This window comes from Microtus oregoni, unplaced genomic scaffold (genome assembly GCF_018167655.1).
Source record: "Microtus oregoni isolate MIOR12 unplaced genomic scaffold, Mior012 000088F_ref0000325, whole genome shotgun sequence".
In the NCBI taxonomy this organism is placed as follows: Eukaryota; Metazoa; Chordata; class Mammalia; order Rodentia; family Cricetidae; genus Microtus; species Microtus oregoni.
The window spans coordinates 4,707,407-4,722,146 of NW_024544555.1; the positions used below are offsets into that span (position 1 = coordinate 4,707,407).

The following is a 14,740-nucleotide window of genomic DNA, read 5'->3' on the forward strand; positions in this document are numbered from 1 at the left end:
CCCTATAAATATCAAGCAAGACACCTGGCATGCTAACTTTTTCAGGAAAAATGATCTAGAACTGACAGATGTGCATCTCCGGGACGAGACCTTAACATGCACATAAGGTACCAGAGTCAGTGACACTTCAAATACAAGCAAAAGCCATCTTTCTTGTGTACAGCAAGCTAAAATGAACCAGCTGGAAGCCATACAGAATTCTTCCAAAACAGCTATGTAAATTTAACTGACTTAAACAGTTATTTACTAATGTTCTTTCATCTGTGTTCTCCAAAGAATCTGCAGTCCTCTTATGGGAGATAAGAAGGAAGCAAAATAAACCCTCCTGAGGCTTAGCGATTATATGGTGATTGGCAGATTCTCCAGAATGAACAATGGACAATGGAGCAGTCTAGCCAAACCAAACAGTTTCTGTGAGCAGACCCAGCTTTTATCTCGGCCAGTAATCAGTTTTCTTCCATGAAAAAAAGCATCTAAAATTATGCCAAGTTGTATCACTGCCACTGAAATTGGAATGGCTTCAACAACCCATAAAAACAGTGACACTTAATGAATTGCTTCAGTTAAATCGTGATGGAGAGAGAAAATAGGTGAATGGTTTTATTGTGTTCCATGTGGTTCAAAAGATCTCATCAGCACAGCTAATCACCAGTCCCCTTCATGCCAGATTCACATCTGAGATAAACACACCAGGATTCTCATGAGCCTTTTTACTTCTGTTGGCTAAAACAAACGCCACTAGGAAGCTGCTAAAGTCACAGAATCAAAAGGCAAGCAAACACAAAGCAGTGAGAAACCGGCAGATAAAAGGTAGAAGGGGACGAGTTGTAGTAGCAGTTTGTACTACTTGAGACATCTTAAAAGAATTTAGACTGCTGCAGAGAACATCAAATCACACAGGAAAGTAACCTGCAGGATAAATGCAAGATATTCGACATCTCAGGGAATATTTGAGACCTTCGTAATCTTAGCGTGCCTACTCAGAAGTTTAAAAAAAGAGATATAGTTTTTTTCTTTCTAATTTGTATTGTCCTATAACTTTTTTTTTTGCAGTGGATACAAAATAAAGAGCTATCCAGTATACCATTAATGGAAGTGTACATCATAAACACAGACTCTAAGCTTACACTAGCAGAAGGTCTTCAAAAATAAACAGCTGGACTTTGAATATACTGAAAACAAACTTTTCATTAGTTCTGATAAGCAATACTCATCTGACTCTTGATTATTTGTCCTTTGATGAGGTCAAAGTAATCTTCTAGCTTACATGCCCTAGATGTTTTGCACTTATATTTGAGTATGTGGATTCAAGTATCTGAGAACCCACAACACCTCAAATAATCCATGAAGATAGGTCAGTGGGTCAGGAGTGGGGGGGGCTCAGTCTCCTGCTTCGCCTCACAAGATGACTTAGTCTCCCCCAACAACACGACTGAATCTAAACCTCAATGAATTTATTTCCTAGTCTGCTGCTCCATGTTTTCTATTGGCCATGAATATCAAAATATCTACTTTTAATGGGCGCTACTGATTTTTCAGGTTACAAAAAACTTAAACTTTCCTAAGGATATTGTTGTTAAATCCTTAATTATACCCATAATTTGAAAGCAAGGTTTGCCACTCATGTAAACTATCCCTGGATAATCTGGACTCTCCTGTATTAATACATTTGCACTTCAGAATTGCTTCCCTATATATGCTGAGTTGGGGCACACATGCGTGTGCATGCACACCGCACACACACACTCACATCACAAACGAGACTTGAGGAGCACTGCAGCAACTAATCCAAAGAATGCCTTTCCTGCTATCTTAACAGTATTTGGGTAGCCTTAAATTATTTTTCCTCCTTGACTCAGATGGACTTATAAGTCATTGCTTGGTATCAAAGCAATGGTAAGCTCTAATGTCAAGATCCCTAAAAGGCCAGCGATGCCAAAGTAGAAGAGATGTAAGCTTTGTGATTTCAAGGGATCCTTTAACACAGTGCATCCTAATCTTTTCCACTAAAGTCCACTAAAAGCAGAAAGAGAGTCAAGAGGTCTAGGATACAGATGCAATCACCTCCAAACTGTATTTTATTTTGAAGTCTCATGTATCATCTTTAAAATTCGCTTGAATTCTCAATTCTCTCTATATGTCAGCATTTGCTTTAATCCAGTTTTGAGAGCAAAATACCAGTGTGTGCAATTTCCCACCAAACCATCAGTTAGCTCAATGCCTGAGAAAGTGAACATTTTCACCTTGGGGCTTTTAGAATCCTTCATCCTTAACTACTGCCCAGAGTCCTTAGATGGCCTTATGAGGCACAGGAAACTTAATTTAATGACTGGATAACATTTCTAGCAAATTCTTCTGTGTCTTTGCTGCAACCTGGGCATGTTCCTTCATCTCTACATCCTTATGTTTCTTTGTAGTTACTTTCAGAATGTTCACTTTGGCTTTCTGCCTTCCCGTTGTCTTCATTGCCTCCGACAGTGATTCTTTCTTTTCTCCTTTAGTACATTTTCTTGGCATCACCCACCTTCCACCTGATGGTTTTTAATGCTCTATTAGTTATAAGCATACCTTTCATCTTGATTCCTGCCAGTTTCACAGACATCCAAAGGATAATTCTCATTCATACCATGTCTACTGCTCCATGACAGGCCACTATAAAACTTGGTGCCCTAAAAGGACAATTAATCATTTGGTGTACTTTCTAGGCCAACAGTATATACTAGGCTTGTGTGGGTGGTATTTTGGATAGTCCCATCTGAGATGAAATGACTCACATCATGTAATGGTTTGGCTGGTGCTAGGGAAATTGAATTATCTGCACTCACTGCTTAGGAGACTGCTCTACCTGTTAGCTGGGCCCCTAACTTAGTTAAGGTTACTATTGCTGTGATGAAATACCATGACCAAAAACAATTTGTTTATAACTTACATATCCCGAGTCACATTCCAGTGAAGGAAGCCAAGGCAAGAACTTAGACCAAGTGACAACCTAGAATCGGGAGCTGATGCAGTCAGGCAGGGGTGCTGCTTACTGGCTTGCTCCTTGTGGCTTGTTCAGCCTAAGTTCTTATAGCACTCAGGACCACCATTCCTCGTGTGGCTCCGTCCACATGAACTGCACCCTCCCCATCAATCTCTAATTAAGAAAATGCCCTACAGGATTGCCAACAGCCTGATCTTACAGAGGCATTTTCTCAGTTGAGGCTCCCTGATGACTCTAGCTTCTATCAAGTTGACATAAAACTCGTCAGCATGGCCTTTTCCTATGTGGCATTCTGTCACCTGCTAGTCTAGTTTAGACTTAATCTTCATGGCGTCAGGGGTGTTTTAAGATATAGAAGAGAGCACTGCCAGGGTTCTGAACCCTCAGTGCTAGCATTTGTAGAATTTCCCACAACTTGTGACATTCTCCTAAAAAAAGTAAATGACAAAGCCAGGTTCAAAGACGGAGAAAAATGATTATCACCCTGAAGGACAGCTGTAAATGCTTTGGTTGGGTTTTTTTTTTTCAATTAGTCACTTAACACTGTAGTATGCGTTTGTCAACTAAGAAGAAAGAAGCATTATGAAGGTACTTATTAGATAGTAGCTGAAATCAGTCATGTCACTCTTGATTTCCTCTAGCCTGAGGGTTCAGCCTCAGAGCAAGAATAGAGTTGAAAAGAAATTAATACTGAACTATAAATTGTTACCAGACTCATTTCTCTTATAGAAGTTGCCCAGATCCAAACATAGAGGTTTTCACTTTGAAAGAATAGCTGTGCCTCAAAGAAAGAGGCCCAGCCAGATAGATAGCACATGGCTATAATACCCGCTGTCAAAAGTCATGAATTTGAGGTCAGTCTGGGTTACAATATCCTGTCTCAAAACAATAAACAAACAACCAAAGGAGAAATCAAAACCCACAAAGAAATCTATGCCTTAATGACTGACAGTAAATTACAAACGGTGATTGTCTTAGTCAGTTTTCTATTGCTGTGAAAAGACACCATGAAAATGGCAACTCTTATAAATTAAAGCATTTAAATTTGAGCTTGCTTGCAGTTTCAGATGTTTAGTCTATTATCAGCATGGCGGGAAGCATATTGGCATGCAGGCAGATGTGGTGTTGGAGAAGGAGCCAGGAGTTCTATATCTGGATCCTTGGGCAGCAGGAAAAGAGAAAGCTACTAGACCTGGCTTGCGCATTTTAAATCCCAAAGCCCAGGGCCAGAGACAGACTTTCTCCAATAAAGCCTTAACTCCTGATCCTTCTCGGTAGTGTCACTCCCTAACGAACACGCATTCATATGGGGCCCATTCCTATTCAAACCACCACTGAGACTGAGTGTTGGGAGCATCAGTCTTGTCTGCTGATATTCTCATTTTTTTTTTTGTCAGTTATTCACTGATCCCTTTTGGTGTGCAAGGCTCCTTGCTCTTTGCCCAGAATTAGTAATAAATTCATATAAAAATAGAAATAAACAATTGAACACACACAGTCCAAGATTACAATGCAGGCTAGAACTAAAGCTCACAAACCATAGGATGTCCGCTTGGTCGTTAGAACACTTAGTAATGTGATAGGTTGTGTGACATGAAGAACAGGTATCTCCCAGTTCCCAATTACATATGCATATACATCAGCACCATCCATCAGTATTATGACCTTTTGAAGCTCGTGGGAGAACATACACAAAGAGGAGAGAGGAGGCAAGATTTACAAAGCAAGACCATATGGTGGACATCTGTTATTTCTGCCTGCTCAGCATCCGCCCTCCTTCAACAGTGACAGGACCTTGACTTCTTGCACCTTTCTGCAACTCTCAACTCATAAGCCAACACGACATCACCCCACGAAAACGCGATAGGTTGATCATGGGATCTGACCAATCACTGTACTGTATTCTTCTCGCTAGAGTAAAATTTTCAAGTATATGGGTAGGCCTAAGAAGGGCTAGGAAACAAATTTCCAGTACTATTATGATAATGGTTTAGAAGAGAAAAATCACTTTTTTTTTCATGTTACCCCAGAATGAGTGTAAGCTTGAGCTTGCTAGAAGCCTTAAGAAGGAGCCCAAGAAGAAAGTCAGTTCTGAGGGAACTGACGGCATGTGCGACTCTGGATGCAGCCACGTGGGGTCCAGCTGCCAGACTTCCCTGCTAAGTACTAATTGCTCGCTCAGGGCTCAGAGGGGCCTTAAATCACTTTTGACACTGATCTGTAGCCAGAAATTTGCATTCTAGGCCAATCCAGTAAGAGTGAGGAATGCCTTCTTGTCTTAAACTGTTTTAAGAATTAGAAAATAATTCATGAACCCAGAAAAAAAAAATAGAATGAATGCAAAAGTAACATTCATCAGGAAAACCGGGTCAAGACTAGATGGGTGTTTGTGGGGAGTGGGTGATGGCTAATTTGGGTTGGCAGTTTGACTCCAAAATCTAGAGTCAACTACAATCCAAGCAGCTGGGCACACCTACTAGGGATTTTCTTTATTATATCCTTCTAGGTGGGAAGCCCCAGCCTAAATCTGGAACAGGTGGTTTGATGACATCTACAGGCCACTGAAGATTCCTCTGGTAGCATGGAGACCACGTATGGTCAGAAATGGTCAGAAATGTTTGAAGGCCTCATTGTGGGGAACAAGGAATTTAGGGAGTCAGTATACAAAACTTTTGGCAATTTGTGAAAAAAAATAAGAAAAATGACAAGCTAGCTGATTGTGCAAGAAGCTCTGGATAAAATGGCAAATGAAAAGTAAGAACTCAGTGAAAATACTAACCAGGTCCAGAGTGTACGAAGTCTAAGGGTTTTTGAGTGTGCCCTGGAAGAATATCTTCTCCCCAGCACCTATGGAACTCAAGTTGTGGAAACTCCTGCTGATAAGGCTGGTTGACCCCAGGGGGAAAAAAATATCCAAGTCATAAAGCATGTTGGTGGGTAAGGTAAGAGCACTGGGTTCTGAAGGAGCAGGACCCTGTAGCTTCCTGTGGAGATGAGGGGAGGGATTTTACTGCAGCTCAGGACTTGGAACCCTCATCTTCTGAAGACAAATCTAACCTGAGGAATTATCTCTCCATCCTTAGCAAAGGATACATCACCATTCCCATCCCTTGTAATAGTGCCCTTTCAGCCTTCGCTGAGGGAATCAATCCTTCATTATCTGTCAAACTGGCAGTGATTTTTGCTGAAGGAGATGCCATGTAGGACAATATTTATGCCCCCAGTGTCTATGAATAGCTGCCTCTAGACCAGGCAAACCTGGCTCCTATAGCGTAGATAGAAAGTGCAGTCTATGAGGAGGTATGCTATACCACTATGGAGCTTAATGGATTTGCTAATTCATTCAGACAGAAGTCTGGGTAACATGTGTGGGAATATACTTTAAGGGTCTGAGAAGGGACATAAAACTGAATCAGACAGAGTTTATTGGTATTGGCACAGTGAATGAAGATTCTGGGTTTAATATGGAATCTCACACATAAAAGAAGTATCAAACTTTTTTTGATTGGTTGTCTGAAGCATTTGTCATAAAACAGCCTATTGTAAAGGAGCTGGAGATGCCCAGCATTACTTAGCTTGGTGTTCATGAAGGAATCTTACGATTCAGGAACACTTCAATAATGCTAGAGTGGGTATGCTGTGCAGAACTGAAGCCTCCATAATGGGAAAGCCCAGAGGACACGCCCTTCGCTAATGCTGTAGACAGAAAAAGGTGAGAAGGACCCTGTCACATTTGAAGTGCTTTGCCGTTGCTCTTACCCTTGTGCCAGATCTCAGGGTTGGAGATGCTGCTGTTCAATTGAATGTGTTCAATTCAATGGGTTTGCTGGGCTGTGGTGGCTCACGCGTCTAATTCCAGAACTTGGGAGGCAGAGACAGGTGGATCTCTGTGAATTCAAGGCCTGCAGAGCGAGTTCCAGGAAGGCTCCAAAGCTACAGAGAAACCTTGTCTCGGGGGAGGGGAGGAAAGGGTTTAATTAGACCCCAAAATAGCAGGGGCCAGATGGCAGCACTGTGTAGCCAATGGCAAGGCTAGAGTAGTTACCACTACAGGCAGCACAGGCAAAGTGATTTTTGTGATGGCATCACTTGTGTGGGCCTTTGGTTGGCTAATCACTCATGATATTTATAGGAATAAAATCGATAAGAAGCTTCTGTTGGGGAATATTATGTTAAGGTGTGTTACTTTTGTTTATGTTGCATTTGGTTAACTCTATGAAGTGATTTTTGCCTGTCTAGAACACCTGATAGTCTAATAAAGATCTGAATGGCCAGTAGCAAGGCAGGAGAAAGGATAGGCAGGGCTGGCAGGCAAAGAGAATAAACGTGAGGAGAAATTTGGGAGAAAAAAGGTTCAGAGAATTAGCCAGAGAAGGAGGAGGGACGACATCAGGGGCCAGCCATCCAGTTACACAGCAATCCACAGAGTAAGAGTAACATTTACAGAAGTAAGAGAACGGGAAAAGTCCAGGGGAAAAGGTAGATGGGATAACATAAGATAAGAAAAGCTGGCAAGAATCAAGCCAAGCTAAGGCCGGATGTTTATAACTAAGAATAAGCCTCTGTGTTATTTATTTGGGAGCTGGGTGACACGCCCCCTCCCAAAGAGCCAAAAGAGTAAAAAACATCTTACTACTACTACAAGCCTCCTAAGGTTTTGTTTGATCTGTGTAAGCATAAAGAGTCATAAATAATTTTTTAAAGGCTACTTTGGATTGTAGCAATAAGAATTTTAGCCTGTGAATCAATTCCCAGACTCCGAGCTGCTGCTCAGAGACTGGGACAGTTACTTAGAAGCAGCAATGCAGTTGGACTCTCACCCATCACGGAAACGTCTTCTTGTCTTTTGATTAGAATGGATTTAAGAGAATTGTGAGTTGACAAATTGCATGTTCATTGTTAATTTCTATGCTAGAATTATGATATTGATCTGTTAATGTTTGTAACTGCTTTAATTCATTATGAGAAGCTACTGATTACAAAAAAGAGCTTGTCTGAGAGAATTTTGGCATCGCCAATCAGTCCTTAGATTTGGTATGTTTAATAAGCCAATTTGAATTTTGAAACAGTTGAAAACCGTGAAGAAACATCCTAGACCAAGTCAAAAGGACATTCCCACCCCTGGTGAACCTCCATTCCTTTAATTAGGAGCTACTGTAGTCATAAAAGCATATGTAGCACAAAGCATTATCTGCTTGCACATGACTGACTCATTGTTGGTAAACTCTCGTGATAAAAAGTTGGCTCAAAGGCGCAGGGCACCTAGAGATGCTTTCTCCTTTAACCTTTTGTTTACAGAGACTGGTATCCAGAGATGGGCAAGATCTTTGTCCCCTAGGCAATCTAAGACAAGATGTACATGATAGAATGTATGTACCGATGATGGGTAAGTCTAAAAAATGAAATAACGAACCCCAAGACAGGCACAGTCATCTGTCCCTGATGGAGGTGGGTCTTGTATCTTATCTGTTGCTTTCATTGGTTAACTAATAAAGAAAACTGCTTGGCCTGATAGGACAGAAAATTAGGTAGGAGGAGTAAACTGAACAGAATGCTGGGAGAAAGAAGCCGAGTCAGGCAGTCGCCATGATTCTCCCACTCCAGACAGATGCAGGTTAAGATCATCCCTGGTAAGCCACCTCATGGGCTACACAGATTATTAGAAATGGGTTAGATCAATATGTAAGAGCTAGCCAATAAGAGGCTGGAACTAATGGGCCGGGCAGTGTTTAAAAGAATACAGTTTCCGTGTAATTATTTCAGGGCATAAGCTAGCCATGCGGGCGGCCAGGTGCCGGGGACGCAGCCCCGCCGCTCTTATTACTACATGTCCCGTAGCAGAAGTTCAGGCCTTATTAAAATTAATAAAAGGGGAGGAATATGTGGAGGCCCAAAAATGTGAGCCTATGTCTGACCTTGTCTGAAGGTCAGAGTTTGAGCTTGCTCAAAGTTATTGACAACAACTGTGGCTACACAACCTGACCTAGGGTGTGGTTACTTGGCTTTTTGGACATTAAGATGACCCATAGAGGTAGATCCACTCCACCCTACCAAAGGTCAGAGAATTCAAGCATACTTCTGCTCCTTTTTTTGAAATAGGAGGTTTGACCTAGGAAGTGGCTGCCTTCAGGATACTTGGTCTAGGGCAGGTTCACTGCCTAAACAGCAGAATGCTTTTCTCAAGAATTAATGGCTTGATATCTCAAGTATTGGAGCAAGTAAACTGTTCTGGTCATATTAAAGCAGTCTTTTACCTTCCCCTTCCCTTCTGTATTGGAGTATAAAAGTGTATGGAAAATTAAACATGGGTGAACTCAGAACTCAGTATGCAGCAGGCACTAAGTTGCCCTGCCGATATGTCTCTGTGTTTTCTCCTTGTCTCTGCTCCTCCTACCTAACATTTCTAATCCTCACACCCTTACCCTGGAAAGTACGGACCCACCATGACTAGGATTGCAGCAGAAGTCACCACAGTTTATGACAGCCCAACATAGTGAAGCTCGTGGCACAAGCCTCCTAAAGTTTTTTGTTTGATTTGTGTAAGCACAAAGGTTTGTAAATGGTTTTTTAAAGGCTACATTGGATTGTAGCAATAAGAATCTTAGCCTATGAATCAATTCCCAGACTTGAGTGAGCCAGTTCGCAGACCCAGAACTCCGAATGAAGGGCTCCCCCTGAGGGACCTTACTCAAATACCTAAGATTTTTACTGTTAGCCTTTTTAAAAATCTTTCTCCAGAGGGATCAACAACCTTTAACTGTATGCTGGGGAGCAGGAAAGCCAGGCAGTATGCAGGAAACCCACAGCCCTTCTCACATAGTCAACTAGTCATCACTTTGCGGTTGAATAAATGGGCTTGAACTAGCATGAGTTCTCCTCAAATTCCTAGGGACCTGGGGGCCATGTACCTGTAATTTCTTCAAGTGGACCCAGACATCAGTCCTCATTCTAACTTGCCTCTTTGTTATCTTAAGTTTTCTGTTGAAATTACTGAGAACTGGGCATAGTGGCACATATTTATACCAACACTCACAGGCAGACGCAGGACGATCAAAAGGTTACCCTTGGCTCCTTGGTGAGCGCAAGGACAGCCTGGTCTACGTGAGACTCTTATCGAAGAACTAAAGTTGCCAGGGACCCAAAGAGTCATCTATGTCAACAAATAACTTGTTGGTGTTCTTCACACCTTGACTCTGTGGCTTGGAGCCTTTTCCTTCTTGACAAAAGGAGGAGCCTGTTAGTGACTTGAGAGAAAAGTGACGCTCGTATAGGAGCCCACACTGAAAGCCTAGTGTAAGTAAGCAGTGCATAGGATCTTTACAGGTGGTAATTTACTACATTTTCCCAAATATACAACAATATACATATTGATGCTCTAACTTCAAAGTGAAGGAAGATATATATACATATATATAATGTATACATATATTCTGATATATACTTGGATATGTATGCATATGCACACATATATATGTACATATACATATATGGGCACATACGTGTATAGAGGTATCAGAATATATATCTACATTACACATATACACAATATATATACTATATATTATATATGCACCATATATATATATATATATATATAAGAATAAATAGGCACCCACTCTGATTCCCAAAGAAACTCAGTAGTAACCTGAAATCTTTAAAGTATATAATATGAGCCAATCACCTAAAAGTCATCTGCCACAAACAGTAAACATTAGTTGTCTTAACCATTTGTTATTGTCATTGCTATAACCATACAGCTGATATCTGTTAGTCAAAAAGTTTAGAATATTATTTTTAAGATGACTTTACATGGATACAAGAATGTATTAATTTCTAGTTGTTCTGGTATTTTAATTTTCCCCCAAAGTATATTTGAGCAGAGAATGCTCTGTGAGTTTTTTCTAAAAAAAAAAATCTACGGTCAATTAAACTAGGGAACTGTGATATATTTTATTTCTCTCCTGGAGAGTCCCAAGAAGCATTAACACATTAAAAGCTCTGAAATACCTTGCAGTAAAGAAAACTATTAATCTGCTTTAACCCAAACTTTTCAAAATCCTCGACAATGGAATTCTTTCTTCTCATAATATTTATGATCATCCCTTGAAATCGCCATTCCACGGAGAACACTTGGGATAAATGAATCTATTGAAATTCCTCTTCCAAGTTGAGCATGTAATGTTTTGACAGTTCTTTTTCTGCCAACTCGACTCCCTGCCGTGGATGTGCTGTGAAATGTCAGGGCCAACAATAAACTTTCTCTGGTAGTTAATCATGAAACCAGAGTTTTTCTTAGGTGTTTCTTGTGACAGCCCAACGTTCTTTCTATTTTTCTCCATCTTTATAGCCACAGGTAAGAGCCCTACATTTTCTTGAGATTCATATTCACGGTATTTTTCAGCCGTGGTTATAGCCTGTATAAGTGCAGTGTCTCACACTTTGTAATCAGAGCATTACTGCTAGGATTGATGTAGCTCAGTGGTAGGGTACTTGTCCAGGATGTGTAAGGTCCTGGGTTCAATCTCCAGCCTTATAATTTGATTTCTTCAATCTCCAGCCTTATAATTTGATTTCTTGTGCTTTTCTTTTTCTCTACAGTTAAACTGTGAATTTGCAAGGGTCTGAAGTTGTACATTGCACTTCCGTGTCCTCCTGAAGGAGCATGCTCACAGTGCAATCCACACACATTCCTTCTTGTAACATCTCCACATCAGGCAATCCCCACGTGCCTGGAACTGTCCTAAGGGCCGTATTAGCTGTCTTTCTTATCGTCGTGACAAAGTGCCTTAAAAAGTTACAGAGGGCAGAGCTTATTTTGGGGTCCCAATTTGATGATGCAGCCCAGCATGGCAGGAAAGTGTGGCAGGAGCTTAAGGCAGATGGTCACACTGCCTTTGCAGTCGGGAAGCCGGGAAAGATGGATGCTGTAGGACCCCGCTCACTTTATCGTTCTCATTCAATCCAGGACTCCAACCATGGAATGGTCCTAACCACTTTCAGTCTTCTAGAAGTCTCCCATAGGCACACCCAGAGGTCTGTCTCCTAAAGGATTCTTGACCCTATTAACTTGACAACCTGTATGATCTGTCACAGTGATGGAGTGTTGGAGAAGAAAAGACAGGCAAGTTTATTAGCAGTCTAATAGAAGCTTTATTGGATTGAATTAGGCAACATGTTCAAGCAGATGCATTCTCTAATGTCAGATAAGGCCATGTGATATGCAGTTAGTGGACATGCAAACTGAAAACATGAATGAAAGGCGGCAGCTTTCGCTTGAGACAGGCAGTCTTGGTGACCCATCAGTTAGCTGATGTCCAAATAAAAGCAAAAAGCCAATTATGCTATAAGAAAGTTGCAGAAAGCGTGGTTTTAGGTCAGAGGAGGCTGGTTAAATTTGCTAAGTTGGAAGAACAGCAGGAAGGTCAGAGTGGAAGGGTGTGTAGAAGGGAATCGAGTTAGTATTTATTGTACTAAGGTTGGGATGTCTAGGAGTGATGCAGGAATACATATGACTTTTACCTTATCCTGGATCCCATGGTTACATATCCACTAATCACTGGCACTAAAATATACACGATTTGAACCATGAGACCAAATGAAAGCCTCTAGGGAAGAACATGATGCAGGCAGTCGGACTGTCAGAACTGTGAGCTGCATAAACTTTCTTTTCTTTACAAGGCTATCATTTCTCAGTATTTCACTACTGTGATGCCCGATGGCCTGATATGCTTGTCTTCACTTCTTCGTATGATCTGCATTGCTCCACACGGTTGCACATGTGTGTTGTCTCCTGTCCCCAACATTTTACACTTGAGAACGTAGAGACAAAGAGAACTTAGGTGATGATATGCAGAAAGTCACGTGGGCACTACAACTGACAGAAAGATTCACACTCAGATTCTCAAGCATCAACGACCAGAACGAACTGGTAGGGGGTTTCACAGCTTTTGGCTCCTTCTCAATGCATGCCATGTGTTATGATTCATCTCTTTTCGGTTACCTCTTCTCTTTCAAGGATATAAATTTATATCAAAAAGCTGAAGGAAAAGTATTTTTCAGCCTTTTCTGTGGTCGAGCCAATCTAGTGAGATGATAAAACCAGTGTGATGTTACCAGGAATCCTTTCAAGTTTCCCTTTCGGGATTTGCAGAAGCTCCTACTCCCTGCAGGTTGGAATAAATGTTGGTCTCCTGTGCTGGCACACATAACCCCAGCATGAGGCAAACAGAGTCAGGAGAGCACTAAATGTTTAAGGCTAGCTTCGTCTGCATAGTGAGTTCCAGGCCAGCCAAGGCTGCACAGTGAGATCCTGTCTCAGAAAACAGAACAGGACAAAACAAAAGACCTTTCGACAGTCTATATTCAGATTGAAAACAAATTTGTCCATTGTTTTAATGACTCTATAGCATTTGATTATTGGGTTTTTTCATGGCTTACTTAACCACCACCCTCCCACACACATGCAGAGTGTGTGTTTATATATTTATACAAGAAATCTAAAATATGCTTCTTAACTTAATATTTATTTAATATCTTTTATGTCATTGCAAATAGTACCTTCAAATACTACATGAAGGTCTGATGAAATGAAAGGACAATCTTTAGGGTACCAAACCAAAGCTCTGGGTTCAGTCCTGAGTATCAAATAAATGGGAAGAAGGAAGAAATGGAGGAAGGACGGAAAGCAAAATAAACAAATGAATCACACACAGAGAGACAAGGTAGAGAAGACAATGCAAGAGACAGTAATTGAGAGACAGAAGTCCAGAGACAAAGATTGAAAAGAGAGAAACCGAGTAAGGTTTCAGAAGCCCGCACACCAAATGTATCCGTGTTTATTATTCCTATATGGTGAGATTAAGATGGATTTTATTTTCTTCTTTCTACTTTCACCACCCAATCTTCTATAATGAATATATATTACTTCAATATTAAGAAAAATATTTAAAAATAAAATATTTCCACAAAGTTTGCTAAGAACACATACATTACTAAAATCGCCTTTGGCACTACAGTGGAATCCATTATAGTTGTAAGGTCTACCAGTACTATGACATTTTTATTGCCTCAGTGACTCGATAATAAGCTCTAATGATCCCGCTGTGCCCTACTTTGTTTCCATTGCTGGGATAAAGACCATGACCAAGAGCGATTTGGGGAGGAAAGGTCTTATTTCATCTTAGAGCTTACATGTAGTCCATCATGAAAGAAAACCACAGCAGGAACTCAAGGCAGGAACCCGGAGGCAGGAACTGAATGGAGGAACACTGCTTATTGGCTTGTCTCCCCATGGCTTGCTCATCTGCTTTCTCACACAGTCTAGGAGCAGCTGCCCAAGGACCGCACTGCCTCCCACCAAGCTGGCTCTCCCATATCAAACATTAATCAAAAAAATTCCCCCGCAAACTTGCTCACAGGCAATTTGATGGAGGCATTTTTTTCGATTGAGGTTTCTATTCCCAGATAACTGGCTAGGGTCAAGCTGCCAAAAACAAAACTCCCAGGATGCACTGTCAGGAACATTGATCTGGATCTCTTTCTCCCAACCCTCTGCGCGGGAGGGCACCACAAATGATGGGGAAGCAACACCAACTGGCATTTTCTTGTGACTCAATATACAGATCAAAGCAAGAAACTGAGAAAAGATCCAGAAGACAGTTTCTAGGTTAAAAAACAAATTCCTGATGGGTCAGGCATGGCCGTACACACTTTTAACTGAAGCATTCAGACAGATCTCTGTGAGTTCAAGGCCAACCT

The 14,740-nt window shown here is 41.1% G+C and overlaps 1 protein-coding gene across 1 annotated transcript in view; it reads right to left on the minus strand.

Moving 5' to 3' along the window:
- LOC121442232 (colorectal mutant cancer protein) overlaps window positions 1-14,740 on the minus strand; it is a 368,334-nt gene that overhangs the window by 300,011 nt on the left and 53,583 nt on the right. The gene's annotated exons all lie outside the window — the stretch shown is intronic.